The following is a 15,265-nucleotide window of genomic DNA, read 5'->3' as shown; positions in this document are numbered from 1 at the left end:
TCCCTCCACTATAATTCAAGAGGATTAAACAGGGATGCCCAGTAACTCTGAAAGCAAATGCCTCTGGAAGACAGCAGGTAGTAACATTTAATGTACAAGTTAACCAGAAAAGCAGAATCACAGCAGGCACATTCATGAACAAACTCTACCACAGTATTTTGAACGTCAGCCAAGTGAAAAAAAAAAAAGAAACCCAAAAGAGTAAGGGCCAATTAAAACAATCTTTCTGTGAGATGCTGTTATGGAGCTTAAAAGCAAAAAAAAACACCAACAAAGAAGACATATCCCTAAACAGACAGTGAGGTTTATTGTAATGTGCGCTATCCTAGGAAGAATTCAGAATTTTTAATGCAAGATTATGGAAGAAAACTGTCTGATTTCTTAAGCAGTCACTGTGACCAAGTAGAGAGAGCCTCACTGCGGGCCTCCCTGTCCTGGCCACAGCGAACCATCCATCCCTCTGACTCAGATCAAAATATCTACTCTACTTTGATAAAACAGATGATTTTCCTGCAAGTTCATTCAAGGAGCTACAATAACAGAATGACTCACATTTTTTATTTTTTTAAACAGGATTTGTTTTCTCATGATTCAGTTCCTTACCAGTGTTCAAATGACTACTGATGCCAGCACAGGGCCACTTGTGGGAGGACATGGCTGAGAAGAGAGGGCACTTAGGCCAGCTTTTTCAGCACCAGACAGTGAGGCTTTCTTACCTGAATACAATGCCCATTTTCTAGCAAACATCAAATTCACTGCAGTTTTCTCAAGAATTTCTGAGCAGCTTCAGTAAGGCATCTAAGAGTTTCTGGCATTGCACTTCTTATATATTTAACAAAAAGTCTTTTTAGGCGGCATTCACTTAACTATTGGAACTAGAAAGCTTCAAGTGTTTCTGGCATGTTTTTCTGAAATAAATTTGGACTTGAAAGCCATATAAAGGTCACTGCTCTATACTGCCTTTTACCTATGTAAAAGATTACTTTCTACTACTGCCTATTTGAAGCTTCCTAATAACCAAGAAGGATGAGGCTTTTCAAGAAGATCCAAAGTTCCCACTCTGCAATCAGAAAAATCAGCTGAGAGAGCACACAATAGAGCACAGCAGTCCTAAAATGAAACTGAAAATAAAAGTCAAGTACATTCAGTTACATACTCTCAAGTCTATGGACAGCCTTGAAACAGTTCCTGAAACAGCTTCCAAATCTTGTAGGAAAGAAACTCCCATCTAATGTTTTTTATAGTACTAAAGCTTGCAGGACTATGAATAGTTTATCTGGCCCAGGGTGCCTGTAGTCTCAAAACACAACTATTAACATGGTCTCCAGCCTCTTGATGCTACCACAGCAGGAGACAGAAAAATCTGCTTTTTAAAAAAAAAAAAAAATTAAAAAGAAAAAGCTTCTGTTACTCCATAACCAAAAAAAGAAAACCATGAAGAAAAGAAAGGGATCCATACTAATCTTCAGAGAGCAAAACAAGGGCTGAGATTAAGTTATTTTTCAAATGATAGTAGCCAAGATCGGTCAAATTAAGGACAAAATCACTGGGCCTTTCTCTCACACAAGATGGAAAGAGATCTGATTTACTTAGAATTAACTGGGATTTCCATTATAGCCTGAATACATCATAGCTAACTGTTTTCCCTGTGTTTAATTCTTTGCATTTTTTGCATTGCTAATGGTCAAAAAAGCAAACCAGAATCTATATATTCAATTATTTCCAATGCAATGTCCCTTGTTTTGTTTGAGGTTTTTTGTTTTTTGGTTTTTTTAAAATCTGCAGTAGTTTTGAACAATCTTCCAAAGAATTATTCACTACAGTGCCTAGAAAACATTTTAATTCTGCATTTGATCCAACTGGCTTAAAATGAGAACTAGTGTCAGTTTCATGAAATGTCTAATTTAATTAACTGTCTTAATACATCAAAAACACATATATATTTCATGACTTAGGAAGAATTACTTATGTAATACTTCCTTGTAAGCATTTCAAAGAAATACAAAAGTTCTGTGGAGCATTTTAAGTCTTCTGTCACTTTTTAAGAAAACAAGAACAAGTTCTATCGCCAAACAAAATCACCCAAAATGTTCTTCCTCAATCTAGGTGAAATAACCAAACTTATAATGTCAAGATATTTGAGCAACTGGGCTCATATAAGGCAGGCAATCTGGAGAAGAAACATCTTAAGAAACATTTTGTGCAAAACCTCATTCTTTAGTATTAATCAGTGACATCTCTCTTTAGAAGAATTAATAAGGGAGCCTCTATTTCTTTTCCCTTCCACTTTCCTCTTATTCCTTAGATGAAAAAACAAACAAAACCCCCAACCAAGCAACAAAAATCACAACCATTAGATACAAAACTCCCCAAACCCTAGAAACTTCTCAGTCTAATAGAAAATATTTTGATTGAAAGGGCTATTTAAATATAAAGTATAATTAATCACCAACTAAACATACCAATCTTTTTATTAGCATTTAAGTGTCACTTCAAAAATAAGCTATCAACATTAAAATTTCAGATCAGACTTTATGAAGACCTCATCCTTGTGAACTCAGCAACCACTCCTGTTTTTAACTTCGTATTTTTCCAGTGGACTGTAACAAGAGGGTGGCCATGGGGAGAGAGAAAAAAACCAAGCTGACAAAAATCAACATTTTTAAAATAAAACTCCCCACATTCAATAGAAAGGGAAAAAAAGGATATGCTAATCTGTGGTTACAAGCTAGCATTAGCAAAACACATAGTAGATGACAATCAAGGACAAAAAGGAAGTGAAATGGAGAAAACTGGAACTCAGAGAAAGGCTCAGGAGAAGCAAAGGCAACAAAACACAAGAGCAGATGCAAAGGTAGAATAAGATTATGTCAAGGTCTTCCAGAGAAACACAAGCAACTTGAATTTGAATGTAATTAAAGAAAGGATGACAGAGGGTGAATTTCAAAAAGGTGATGATGTGATAAGAGTAGCAAACAAAGAATATCCTAGCAACAGCATTTTGGATATAAGAGTGGAGCGATACTGATTCATATTCATGATTCATTTCCCATCAGCAACCTTCCACAGAGCCTGAAAGTCTTTCAGAATCTGGGAATGTCACTGAAGAAAGAAAATATCCAGGTGATTCTTGGAAATGGCTTTTAGCTTTCTCATGGCAAATGAAACAAAGCCTGAGGGCAAATAACTCATGTGGACAATAACCTAACTGTTCAAATAGTCTGTGCTAATTGTCCATATGCATACACATCTCCTGTAATAAACAGGGTTAAAGCTGCCTGCACACAAACACTGGCAGACATATTATATTGTCTGTTATGGCTGACTTGGTCATATACAAAAACTTGTAGGCTAGGATTTAAAAAAAAAAAAAAAAGAAGGATTTTTTCCCATTCTGTGGAATAGGGAGATACACAGCATGCAGAAATGGAATGGTTTCTACAGCATCCAACTTCGTAACAGAAGTACCATTTTTGACAAGTAAAATTAGCTATGCCTACAACGAAAGTCAAACTAATCAAATGAGAACAGTAAAGATAGTATATAAGCAGTTAAGAACTAAAATAAATCAGTCCAAGAATACATTACTGCATAAAAGCAAAATGACACAGTGTGAACTCAAAACAGAGAGATGCACTATAATTATTCTAATCACAGGTAAAGATTAAATTGGATATTATGCTGTATTAGGCATAAGCAAGTTAAACCAAAATGACAAGAAATCAAAATATGCTAGCATCACTATACATAGACATACTTGTCCATTAAAAACCCACAAGATATGGAGATAGGTGAATGTGAAAAGTGTGTGTATTCATAGATAATTTTTCAGACTGTAGAATGGATGAGAACATAAGCTAACACTATAAAAACTTACTTATTACCAAGAAGCAGCCAGCCAAAATGGGTTTATCCCAAAATGTTTCTTTTAAAGAATCAAATGCTTGGTCTCACACAAGTAATCACAGTAAGCAAGACTGACAAAATACCAAGTGATCACTTAGTCAAGTATGCCTATTCAACCTTTAAGTAAAATAACATGCAGCACTGCTTGTCCTGTTGTTAGTTTGTAATTGTTGGTGGTTTGTTTTTTCTTCTTAAAAATAATGTCTGTGAACATGACAGCGTAGTCTTCTATAGCAAAGGGTCTTCTATAAAAGACTTCTTCATAACTCAAAGCAATTTTTAGCATAAGTAGCAGGAACTTACATAGTGTGGCATGCATAGGAAAAAATTCTGTATTGTCACAAGACACCAACAGATACCTAAAAGGAGGAAACTCCATAGAAATGAGTGTAAAGGAGAAGATTTTATGTGACTGTACATACAAATGAACACTGGACAAAAAGCCACCTTTTTCAAAGAATGTGAAAGCAGCAGCAGCAACACAAAATCATAAAGAACAGGAAAAAAAAGAGCAGAGCAGTAACAAGAAAAATATTTAAGCAGATAACAGAAAGGTCTGTTAATTAGAGCCCAACAATAACACAAGATGTTAAGTTCAGTTATAGAAAAATTCAGATCATTAATACATTGTAATAATACATAAGAACATGTGTTTACAGGAAAAGCAGAAAATGGACAGAAAGATTAAATCAATCCAAACCAAAAGCCACACTGATAAATTAAGGTAACACGTGGAAGACAAAACAACAACAGAAAAATAGGGTTCAGTGGATCAAATTTGGAACATTAGAAATTAAGAATTTAACTGGCGAACTACAGGATCTTCTAAAAATAAAAGATACTGGAGGCAAATGAATGGATAAAAGTGGATTTAGGGGGATTTATTTGTTTGTTTTAGAAAAAAAAATCTTAAAAATATTTGATTGCAGCCTTCTTTGAACACCTCAAGGGATCTTAAGGTCTGATAGCTGGCAGGGAGAAATCTTGTCCATCGACAGAACACCAAGAGGGGCATAAACCACAGAGCAGTAATATTCTCCTTGGTTCCTCTGTCGTGTGTCTCCTTTTATTCTGAAGCACTCTCTTTTCCCCCTTAATTTATCACAATAGAGATTAATTGTACCAGACAAGATACACTAAGAGCATCCACCTAGATCTGCTGTGCTAAGAAAAACTGACAAACAAGCAGAAACAATCAAGCTCTGCCAGCTGATACCCCACAGCCAGGAAAAGGAGACACAATCTAGAGCAGAACCTCTGACAACCAGGACAGTAGTTCAGGACTGACTGCCTGTCCTGGACACAGACAGAAACTATATTGCCCTATATTTTTCTCCTTCCTGCCTCCTTTTCCACACTTAACCACCAACATTCAACAGTTCTGTCCCAAACAATTGAACTAAACCCTTCTACCACTAGAATGACTGTTTGACAGCGTAAGGAACAAACACGTCAAAATACTCCGTTGCATAAAGACCACTTTGGGTTTATTTTTCATAATATTTCAAATATTGTGCTGGTTGTATGTAGCTTAGTCAGTATAATTCTTAACTTTGCCCTGAAGTTCTTAATCTCTTGTTTTCAAACCAGCTTATTCAGAACCCCAAGATATTTTAACCTACTGTATGGAGGCCTAGAAACCTTAAAGAGTACCACAAGCCAAATACTTGTATCAACATAATAGGCTTCATAAAACAATAGCACCCAACTCAAAGTGATTTTAAAACAACAAAAAAAAAGAGAATAAAACCAATCCCTCAGATAGTGAATTTAGATGGTAAAACAGCAAGTGGTGATGAAACCCAGGAAGAAATAGCCAGCATCCTTTTTTTGTTCTGATGGTGAAAAAAATCAAGAGGATGTATCCAAACCACAGCACAGTGTTACTGGAATAGAAATTGCACCATCCACAACAATAAAGACATACAATGCACTTATTTGTAAGAAGAGTCTTCAAAAAATTAGTGGCTGAGTTTTCTAGACCATTCTTGCAAATATTTGGAAATACCTGGAAGAAGATTCTAGTGGGTTGAAAATATAGTATAAATTGGACAGAAGGATAAAAGAAAGGGTCAAAGAGCTGCCAATTATTTACCTCCACATCAACTGAGTGTAAAATAATTATTAGCTTGGTTTCTACCATGGAATTAAAAGCAAAACCATAGTACATGCTTTGACTTCAAGAATTATTATTGCTGTTAAGCAAAATGAAATTTTTCTTGCTTCTAGAAATGATTATAGATTAGTTAACAGAACTATGCTACTCAGTTAACAGTAATTATGCTACTCACATTTTCCCAACATATTTGGCTAAAACCCACATTACCTTAATTATTTGCTTTAAAGTTTCAATTAACTAACAGGAAGCTCTGTTGATGGATTAAAATAAAATATTTTTAAGATCCATACTCCTATTTGTCAGAAAACATCAATGAACACGATTCCGAGAGCAACCCTTACAGACAGGCAATGATCAGGCACATGCAAGGAGATATACAAGTAACAATTCAAGCAAACGGCCTCAAACGTGATGAAAACACAGTCACAGTCCAATAAAATTTATTGATGTGTATTTAAAATATTTGACTGTATATAATAATGTTATTTCCCTCCCATTTAATATTTTTTTATCATGTATAGTTATTTTTTTTTTAAGAGGAGCTGCATTTATGGTGTTAAAACTGATAGGACTGCTTTTTGATTTTTTTGTTTTTTTCCTCCCTGCAACCAGAAGAGAACCACCCATAATAAGAATCTGCATTTTATGTAAACCTAAATATTGTGGCTTATTATGTTTATTCAATAATGTTTTTGCATTTAATGCATTTTGACATAAAAACAGTCATTTAGGAAATTGGGAAAAAGTTATAACCACAAGATTGGATGGTCTTAACAATAGACAATTTAGAACTATTAAATCAAAATGTAGAATTATCTAATGTAAGTCAAATTCAAAATTAAAGAGGGATAATGCAATCCTTGTGTGTGTAAAAAGGTATGCAGAAGCCAACTTGCCTCTGTACACAACCTATAGATCCGCTGTTCAGTGCAGAACCATCAGACAGACTGCGAACAGCAAGTGTGGGATGGCTGAAGCATTAGCACATTTATTATCTGTTACAGATGTATCCAGGCATCTCTACAATATGCAGACCCGAATTTTCTTAAACTTTTTAAATCTTCCTGGCAATGAAAATAAGTGAATTTATGTCTAATTTAGCACACAGCAGAGAGACTTACCTCAACTGTACAGCTACAGACACTAGTATTTATTTTCTGAAAGAATGGTTATTAGCTCTACTCCTTCCAGAGCTCAATCTCAAAACAAAAACAAACAAGCCCCAGACCTGCATAAAATATAACTTCAAATTATGGATGGTGCCTTCCCAGTTACAGGAAGGATAAAGCTCAAAAAGCAGTGCTGTCAGTTCTAGCACCATAAACTGCAGTACCATGAGAAATAGACTTCAGAATGAACTGAAGGATCCAACATACCCAACAGCAAAAGTAAAACTTCATCCTACTCAGATTAAATCTTTAGTTCCTGCTGTTCTACAAACTGTATTTTGACACTTTCCTATAACATTTATCATCCTGATGAACAATGATTGTGACTTGAACAAGCACTAGGAAGTTTGCAAGACACAGTTTTTAAGAATTGTTCTCATAAAAATGCAGAGTAGCAGGTAATTTAGTTCAAGATGAGTTTACAGCAAAATTATGCTTTTGAGATAAAAATCTTAACACTTACAGCAATATTCACAAAGAATAACTATGGTCTAGGAAATCTAATCTTCCTACACTTCCTCTACAGTTGATAGGGAGAGATAAGCATATTTAGAGAGTTTCAAGGCACTTAAATGCAAGTTTCCTGTTTTGAATGAATCTCTTCTTTCCAAATGCTATCAAGAGCCTCTACTGGCTAACCCTTCATAAGCCCACTCCATTTCAAGTACACAGAAAAGATAAGACTGTAATTGGTCTCAAACAGCAAAGCACCTACTTTCCTCAACAAGATCTCTTTCTGTACCTAATTCAAGTTTTACAGAACATCTTCATTTCCTGTATCTGTTACTGCCTCAGCAGCAACCAAAGCACCCTTAACAGCTCCATTTCCAATCTAACTGAAGAGTAATTTTGCTGACATATCAAGCAAATCTGCCTGGAAAGTCATGATGCTTTCTTAGGGTCTGTTCTGACGCAAACACATGCATTTTAAATTGTGGAAGGGTCACAACAGCTGAAACTTGCAGACAGATGCCACAGTGACACCTTGCAAAATATTTTACTGTTGCCAATTTTGCAACAGAACATACTGGCTAGAAATCAACTGCTCATGCTCCTCTACTTTTATCTGAGACCAGATTGCTCACAAAACCACATTAACAATTAATAGGCACTGTTCATTGGGCTACAAATAATTCCAACACTGCCTCCAAATTGCTCTGGCATTTTGGAAATTTATCACTACCACCATGGTGGAAAGTCTTAGAGCATCACACCACTAAGAACAACAAAATCCTTACCATTCACTAAGATACGTGATACACAAACTGATCAACGCTATTTACATCATAAAAATGTCTAAGGCTTATTTAGTGTTAAAATAGATTTACAGTGCTCACAAATATATAGAATAAAACACTTATGATAGTAAAATATTAAAAACTCACAGAAGTGAACTAGATAGCTATTCTATTTTGTTCTGTTCTATTCTATTCTATTAAAAGGCTTCTCAAAGAAAACAGGTGAATGAAATTTTAATCCATACAATCCCATGAAATATACACTACAGAAAGTGACATAAAATGATTTAGGTGCTTCTGTGTCTTCCTCTAAAATCTCAGTGGTCCTTTTAGCTCAGCACCTGCTGCTGTCATTTGGCCTCAGCATTTGTTGCTGTAAGGAGTGGCATCAATGTTAGGTTTACTTCAAACTTATGACAAGCAAGTCAAAATATTTGTGCAGAAGGGCTAAGTGTTACAATCAAAATAATTCCCCACCACAAAAATGACTGCATTTCCCCTATCTAAAATCCTACAGGAGGAAAACTTCCCCTCCCCCCACATCACAGACAGCTCACAGCGTACACTGTAAACCAATAGAGTATATTCTCTCCTCCTGTGACAAAATTCAAATCACCAATAAAGCCAAAGAGCTCATTGTACACAGTAAACAAATTTAATCTTACCAGCACTACTGGGGTTGGAAATTCCTGTGCTACAATCAGTAATAAATGTAACCATTCACTAGAACGGTAAACCTATCACAAACCACTTACAGTGTATGAACTTTATTTTTAAAGCAAAAATAAAGTTCATTAGAAAAACCAGTAGGTTTCCAGCAGAAATGAGTATTGCAAACAAGTGGAGCATTTCAGTTAATGAACAAGAGCAATTACATACATATCATAAGTCAGATCTTGCTTTGGAGAACATATGGAAGAAAGCACATCCTTAAACTCCAGTAACTCGTGCTGTCCTTTTCAGTTCATCTTCCAGTTCTCTGACCATGATGAGGTGAAAGACAACTATTTCAGGAAACAACCCAGAGAAGTAACGTCTCAACTTCTACAGCTAGTTTTAATATCTATCTTCAGGTGCTAAAATCAAGAAACTGTTTTCTTCAATATACCCATTACATTTGACAGCATCTTCCACTCAGAGCAAAACTCACAGCTGCAGCAGCTGGGAGTTTTAATCATGGCTGGAAATCACACTACTATCATTTCAAATCAAGTACCAAAAAACCTGAAAACAGCAATACATATGAAACATTCTGGTAACATGATTTAGCTGGCACCTTGCTGTGACACCAGCAAGGACAGAATCTAATTATCTAGGGACATTTTTGTTTCTTCATTGTGAAGACATCTTAGTCTCATTTGCTACACATCTTCCAAATTTTGCAACAGCTCACAGAGGAATTCCTCAAAGCACAGTTATTTCTGCCTTATACCCAGTGATAGAATAAGGAAATCTAAAGTATGGTACAGCTACTTCACTGTCAAGTTTTGCCACCCCATTAATACATCGTTTCCCAAAAACTTTTGCCTAAAATGTCTTTCCTAGGAGCTCACACTCCAATCTTCCTAGTTCAATACCCCATGGGCTCTTTCCCCATCACAATTCAAATTAACTCTGTACAGTCAGTCAGACATTTCTTCCATTATTTCTATCCTCAACAGTAAGAGCACGAAATGTAAAAGAAGCGCCTCATACACTAACATGTATGCAGGATAAGACATTCATTATCCACGTGTATTTCCAACAGCACAGAAAAAACATTCTTGAATCAGTCTCTAGTTCAGGATTAAAACATCGAACAATGACAACAATGAGCAATACATTTAACCAGGGAGCTATGAGTAGACTCAGACCTCTCATGCTTGGAAACAGACCACACAGTAAGACCAATGAGAAGATGGAAAGGTGGGTACTAAACATATGCCGAAGGAAACCGAGAGAATCTTTTGTGTATTCACAGGTAACACACACTATGTAAAATGCAAAGCTATTTCTACTACACATGTAATATGACTGTGCACCATTTTGGTAGCAAACAGGTTTCATGAGCAGGTCTAAATGGGAAAACTTGTAAGTTTTTATCTGCATTCAGTAGATGCCCTTTTTAAAGTGGTTGACTTACATAGGCAAACATATTAAGATCTTGCTAAACTACCAAGCACACAAATTCTTTTTCCCTTTGTGCTTGGGTAAAAATTTTTAGCTTCCCTAAAACCAGAGAACTACTAATTTCACTCAATCCCTCATAATAGCATTTAAACCAAAATGTCACAAAAAAACCCTAGCTTTGTCAATGCGCTCAAGAATCAAACACAAAGACACAAAGGCAATGTATGCTCCTAAATTTTCCTTCTTGCATCTCACATAGCACACCCCTTAGCAGTGGGTACCAAATCACTACAATGACATCTTTGATGCTACACAATTATACTTTTCCCTGAAGTGATAAAAATTTAAGAACCCTCATAAATACAGCTAATAAGATAAACTAACTACAGACTCCAAAGTGCCAGAGGCAGGATTACTATGTACATGCCCATATCTAATCATCATCTTTAAGACTACAGTTCCACTGTTCAAGTTACATTTCTGTCAAGATAACAGTCCTGCTTGTCTAGAGTAACTGCTGCTTTCGAGCTAAATTTCAATGGCAAGCAGGAGATTGAGAGCAAACAGATGATACAGTTGAAAAGATATTATGTTTTAATTAAACATCAGCCTATCTACCTGATCTCACACATATCATACCAATACCAAAACAAAGGAGCAAGAACTCATGCTAGAACCACCCCTTTTGACAAGTGCACAGATAAAAGACCTTTTAATAGATATCATGTGTAATGCAGGGATTTCTGGAACTACTGACAAGTTTAAGTGTGACATGTAAGAATTAAACCACAAATAACTGACATATGGATAATTATGACAGAGCAGGAAGGAACAGATATAGCCATTGCAAAAAGAGATCTTCACTTGCAAATCTCTTGGTGCACTCTGAACATGTGCATCAGGAGCTGAACTCGGTCACTATCATGGTCTACTTTTTATTTCCAGTGTTCAAAAAGTCTCACCAAAGGCTTTCTTGCAGTCAGAGCATAAGAAGAAATAAAGACTCATGCACAAATAAATTGTTAAAAATACAGAAAATACAGGACAGACATAGTTGGTTTCTCACAAAGAAAGAGTATACCAGAGGGGCTCCACAAGTCTGTGTTGTTCAACATATTCTAAACTACCCAAGAAACAAAGGCAAGGTGAAAAGTTTTCTGACACTACTGTGTCTACCAATATTGTGTTATTCAGCAGAGCAAGGAATGTGTTGACTACAGTAGAATTGGACGTGATGATCTTGAAGGTCTCTTCCAACCTGAATTATTCTAGTCTAGTCTAGTCTAGAAGAGGTGGCCTTTATCAGACTAGGGGACTGAACAATAAAGCAGATGATATGTAGCACAGATGAAAGTGGTGTAAGTTGGGGGGCTGAGGGGAGGAGGAAGGGAAACAACTCTAATTCTTCGTGTAACAAACCAATGGGCTTTCCACTGAATACTGCCAGCACTCAGACATGAAAGCCAATGCTAGGAATTACAGAAGAAAAAAAAAAGAAGTTCAAAACTGATCACTGCCCATCTTGAGTACCACTAGCAGTCCCAGCCTTCAGCTCCAAGAAAGGATGTAGCAGAATACAATACCTTCAGAGAAGAGCAAAAAGTACATAAAAGGTACATCATGAATTATACAGGGGAAAACAAAGGCAGATTAGGACTCTTTGGTTTCAGGAGTATTTTGAGTGAAGGGAAAAAAGTCATAAAGGGTTACAAAATCATATAAGGAACAGAGAGATGGCTTGTTACATTGGACAGAGATGGATTGTTCACTCTCTTCCAAAAGAAAACAGCGTGAGCTTAAAAAAATAAAACCAAAAAAGGCAGATTTTAACACAAGGGTAATTTCTTATCAAAGGGTATTTGGATGCCAGAATGCAAAAATCACAAACCACTATTTGAGGATAAAAATCCAAAGGTTGCTAGCTACACAAAAGCCACATGAGATTTAGAATAAACTTTTACTGAAAATAGTTTGAGATTGAAAGAATCATCAAGCCAAGTGTTATATACGCTTGCCTTGACCTCACTCTTCCATAAGCATTCATTCATGCTCACCACAGAAAGTAGTATACTGGATTACCTTTTCTCTGATTTTACTACAGATTAAGATTGGACCTAAAACTTGGTCACCCATTTCATCAACAACATTTAGATTTTAATTTGAAAATTTCTTTGGGTATTTATGATAGTGCAAATATCATAGACGCAGAGCCTTAATAGATATTCTCCATGGGAACTTGCTGCAGCAGCTTAAAGAGTCATTTATCACACTACCTGTCTCATCCCCGCCTGAAGTTACTGCGCTTAGCAGAATCAACAGCTCAAGACGTTACAGAAAAAAAGTGGTGTTAGAAGGTCTGAGGATTTGGCACTGCAATTTATTTTAATTAAAAACAAAACAAAACAGACAAAAAAACCCAAAAAAACAACACAACAAACAAAACCAGTCCCATTCTAGGCTTACAATAATTGTGGCACTGGCAAAATACACATAGCAAGTGTGACAAAACAGCACTCAAATACAGGTTCAGCTTTACCAATCAGTATATAGTGACAATTCTGATGTTCTTCAATAGAATGCCTTACTTTCTGTAGATTTTCTTCATAAGTTTAATCACTGCTTGTGTCAGTATTTTAGTTCTCTTCGCCCTCCCCCTGCAATTCAAACAACAACTCAATGCAGACTTTTCCAGTTTTAAAATCTTCGTTCAACGGTGAGACTACAGCTCCCATTGTTAGCATGTTGGGTAACATGGCATTCAATCTGCTGGCACTTCCAGAACTGTCTTGTCAAAATTATTTTTTAATAACTTTGAGGATAAGAGGCAACCAGCATTGACTACTTGAAATCCTCCTTCCTGCAAAAAACCTAAAGGCCTTCTTTGATAATCATTACTGGAGTCTCTTTCATTCTTTGTGAAGGCAACACTGCTGAAAGAATCCCACAATTTGTCCCATCTGTGATTTTGCCTGAAAAATTATGGATAAAATCATTTACATAAGTCAGATAAAATGGAGTAAAGCCAGGGAACATGTTGAACACATCTGTTGTATAGCTGGCTCTGCAATTCCTTCAATAAAGCATGCCTATAGGATAAAAATTTCTTCTGCTATGCCATTGGACTGTATGACATCACAAAATGGCAAAAAGCTTATTCAGGTACAGTTTCACTGACAGAAGTTATCTTAGCAACATGACTTCAAAACCAGCACATGCATAAAATATACTGGTAAAGACACTTTTTTCTCCCCCCAGTAAAAGCTGCATCTAAGCCTAGGAGAACTTGTTCTCAGTCAAGTTTCCTGTTATAGAATAGGCTTATGTTCAAAAGCCACAGGGACTGCATATGCTGGGAAAGAGACGTGGAAAAGCAGGAACCACATGCTTTCCTTAGAATACTCTATTGGAACAGTGATCCTGTCCAGTCTAGAAATGCTTAATGTAAGAAAGCTAACATGACATAAAGACTAAATTCAATACAGTATAAAGTTCTACTATTTGCAAATATAACTCAAATTCATACACATAAAGAAAGAGATACTCAATTTAAGAAACACTAATAAAAGCTCCTATGTTAATGACCATGGAAGTCAAGAACCTGGTATTGGGAAAAAAACCAACCAACCAACCAAAGAAATACAAGAAGCCTCACCAAACAAATAAGATAAAACCCAACCATACATGCACAAACACACCCTAGAATGACATGTTAATAAGGCTGTCATGTTACTTCTGCTGCAACTTATTCTCTAAGTTAATTACTCTATTGCTCCAAGACTGTCTGGGAGCTTCGAAAAAGATAAAGACAAATCATGCAGAGTCCAGTGAGAGTTAACAACAACAAAAATCCTGAGAAAACATGACCTGTTTGCACAGTTTTGCAAAGAGAAGCCTGAAACAAAAGGAGCCAGAGGAACTGTCTTCACATATGCAAACACTTGGTGAAAAGAGTACAGAAATCATTATCCTGCATGAGTAATAATAGTTGGACAAGAAATGACTGGCTTAACTAGCAGAGAGACTTAAGACAGAGACTTAAGTTAAATATTAAGAAAAGCCTCCTGACTATAATGATAGTTATGTACTAGCTATAAATAGACCAGCGAAGAGGTGTGGTATTCCCCTCCTTTTGATTTTTGTAAGAAAAGATCAGACAAATGTCTATCCAACATGATTTCACTCTATTTGCTGCTGCCTCAGAGTAATGACTGACCTCATGGAATCCCTTCCCTCCTCATTTGGTTAAACAAAGAAATTATAGATGTGTAAGAACTGTTTATCAGCACTATTATATCTCAGCTTCAAAAGTACACTCTTTGCAACATAAACATCTTAAACACTTCAATTTATTACATTGCTGTTGTCAGACTGTTAGTGTACTTAGCACAAAACATTTCAGGAACATAAAAGCCACACCTTTTGCTGCTGCAGGTAAGTCACAAAAGTGGGCAAATAATTGGATGGTAATACAGAAATAGAAGCAAGTGAGGAAAAAATGTTTTCCTGCTATGGAAAAAGTTACAAATTGCTGGCATAATTTTAAAAATATGGAATAATTTGAGATATAACAGCAAACATAAGTAGAAGACTTTGCAAACAGACAGGAAAGAAAGCATCAAATCTCTACAGGTCGCCCTACATTACCAATTCCTAATTCTCAGTTTTTAAAGCAAATGCACATACCCCTGCTTTGGTCTTGCTCAAGTAAATCCAACCTCAAATGA

General features: G+C 36.1%; 1 protein-coding gene across 3 annotated transcripts in view; it reads right to left on the bottom strand.

Annotated features, from left to right (window-relative positions):
• MAP3K2 (mitogen-activated protein kinase kinase kinase 2) overlaps positions 1-15,265 on the bottom strand; it is a 50,749-nt gene that overhangs the window by 32,189 nt on the left and 3,295 nt on the right. The window lies entirely within an intron of this gene.

The sequence above is a fragment of the Dryobates pubescens genome, chromosome 2 (genome assembly GCF_014839835.1).
Source record: "Dryobates pubescens isolate bDryPub1 chromosome 2, bDryPub1.pri, whole genome shotgun sequence".
Lineage (NCBI taxonomy): Eukaryota > Metazoa > Chordata > Aves > Piciformes > Picidae > Dryobates > Dryobates pubescens.
Note: the sequence above shows the minus strand (reverse complement) of the source record. Positions and strands in the feature narration are given on the sequence as shown.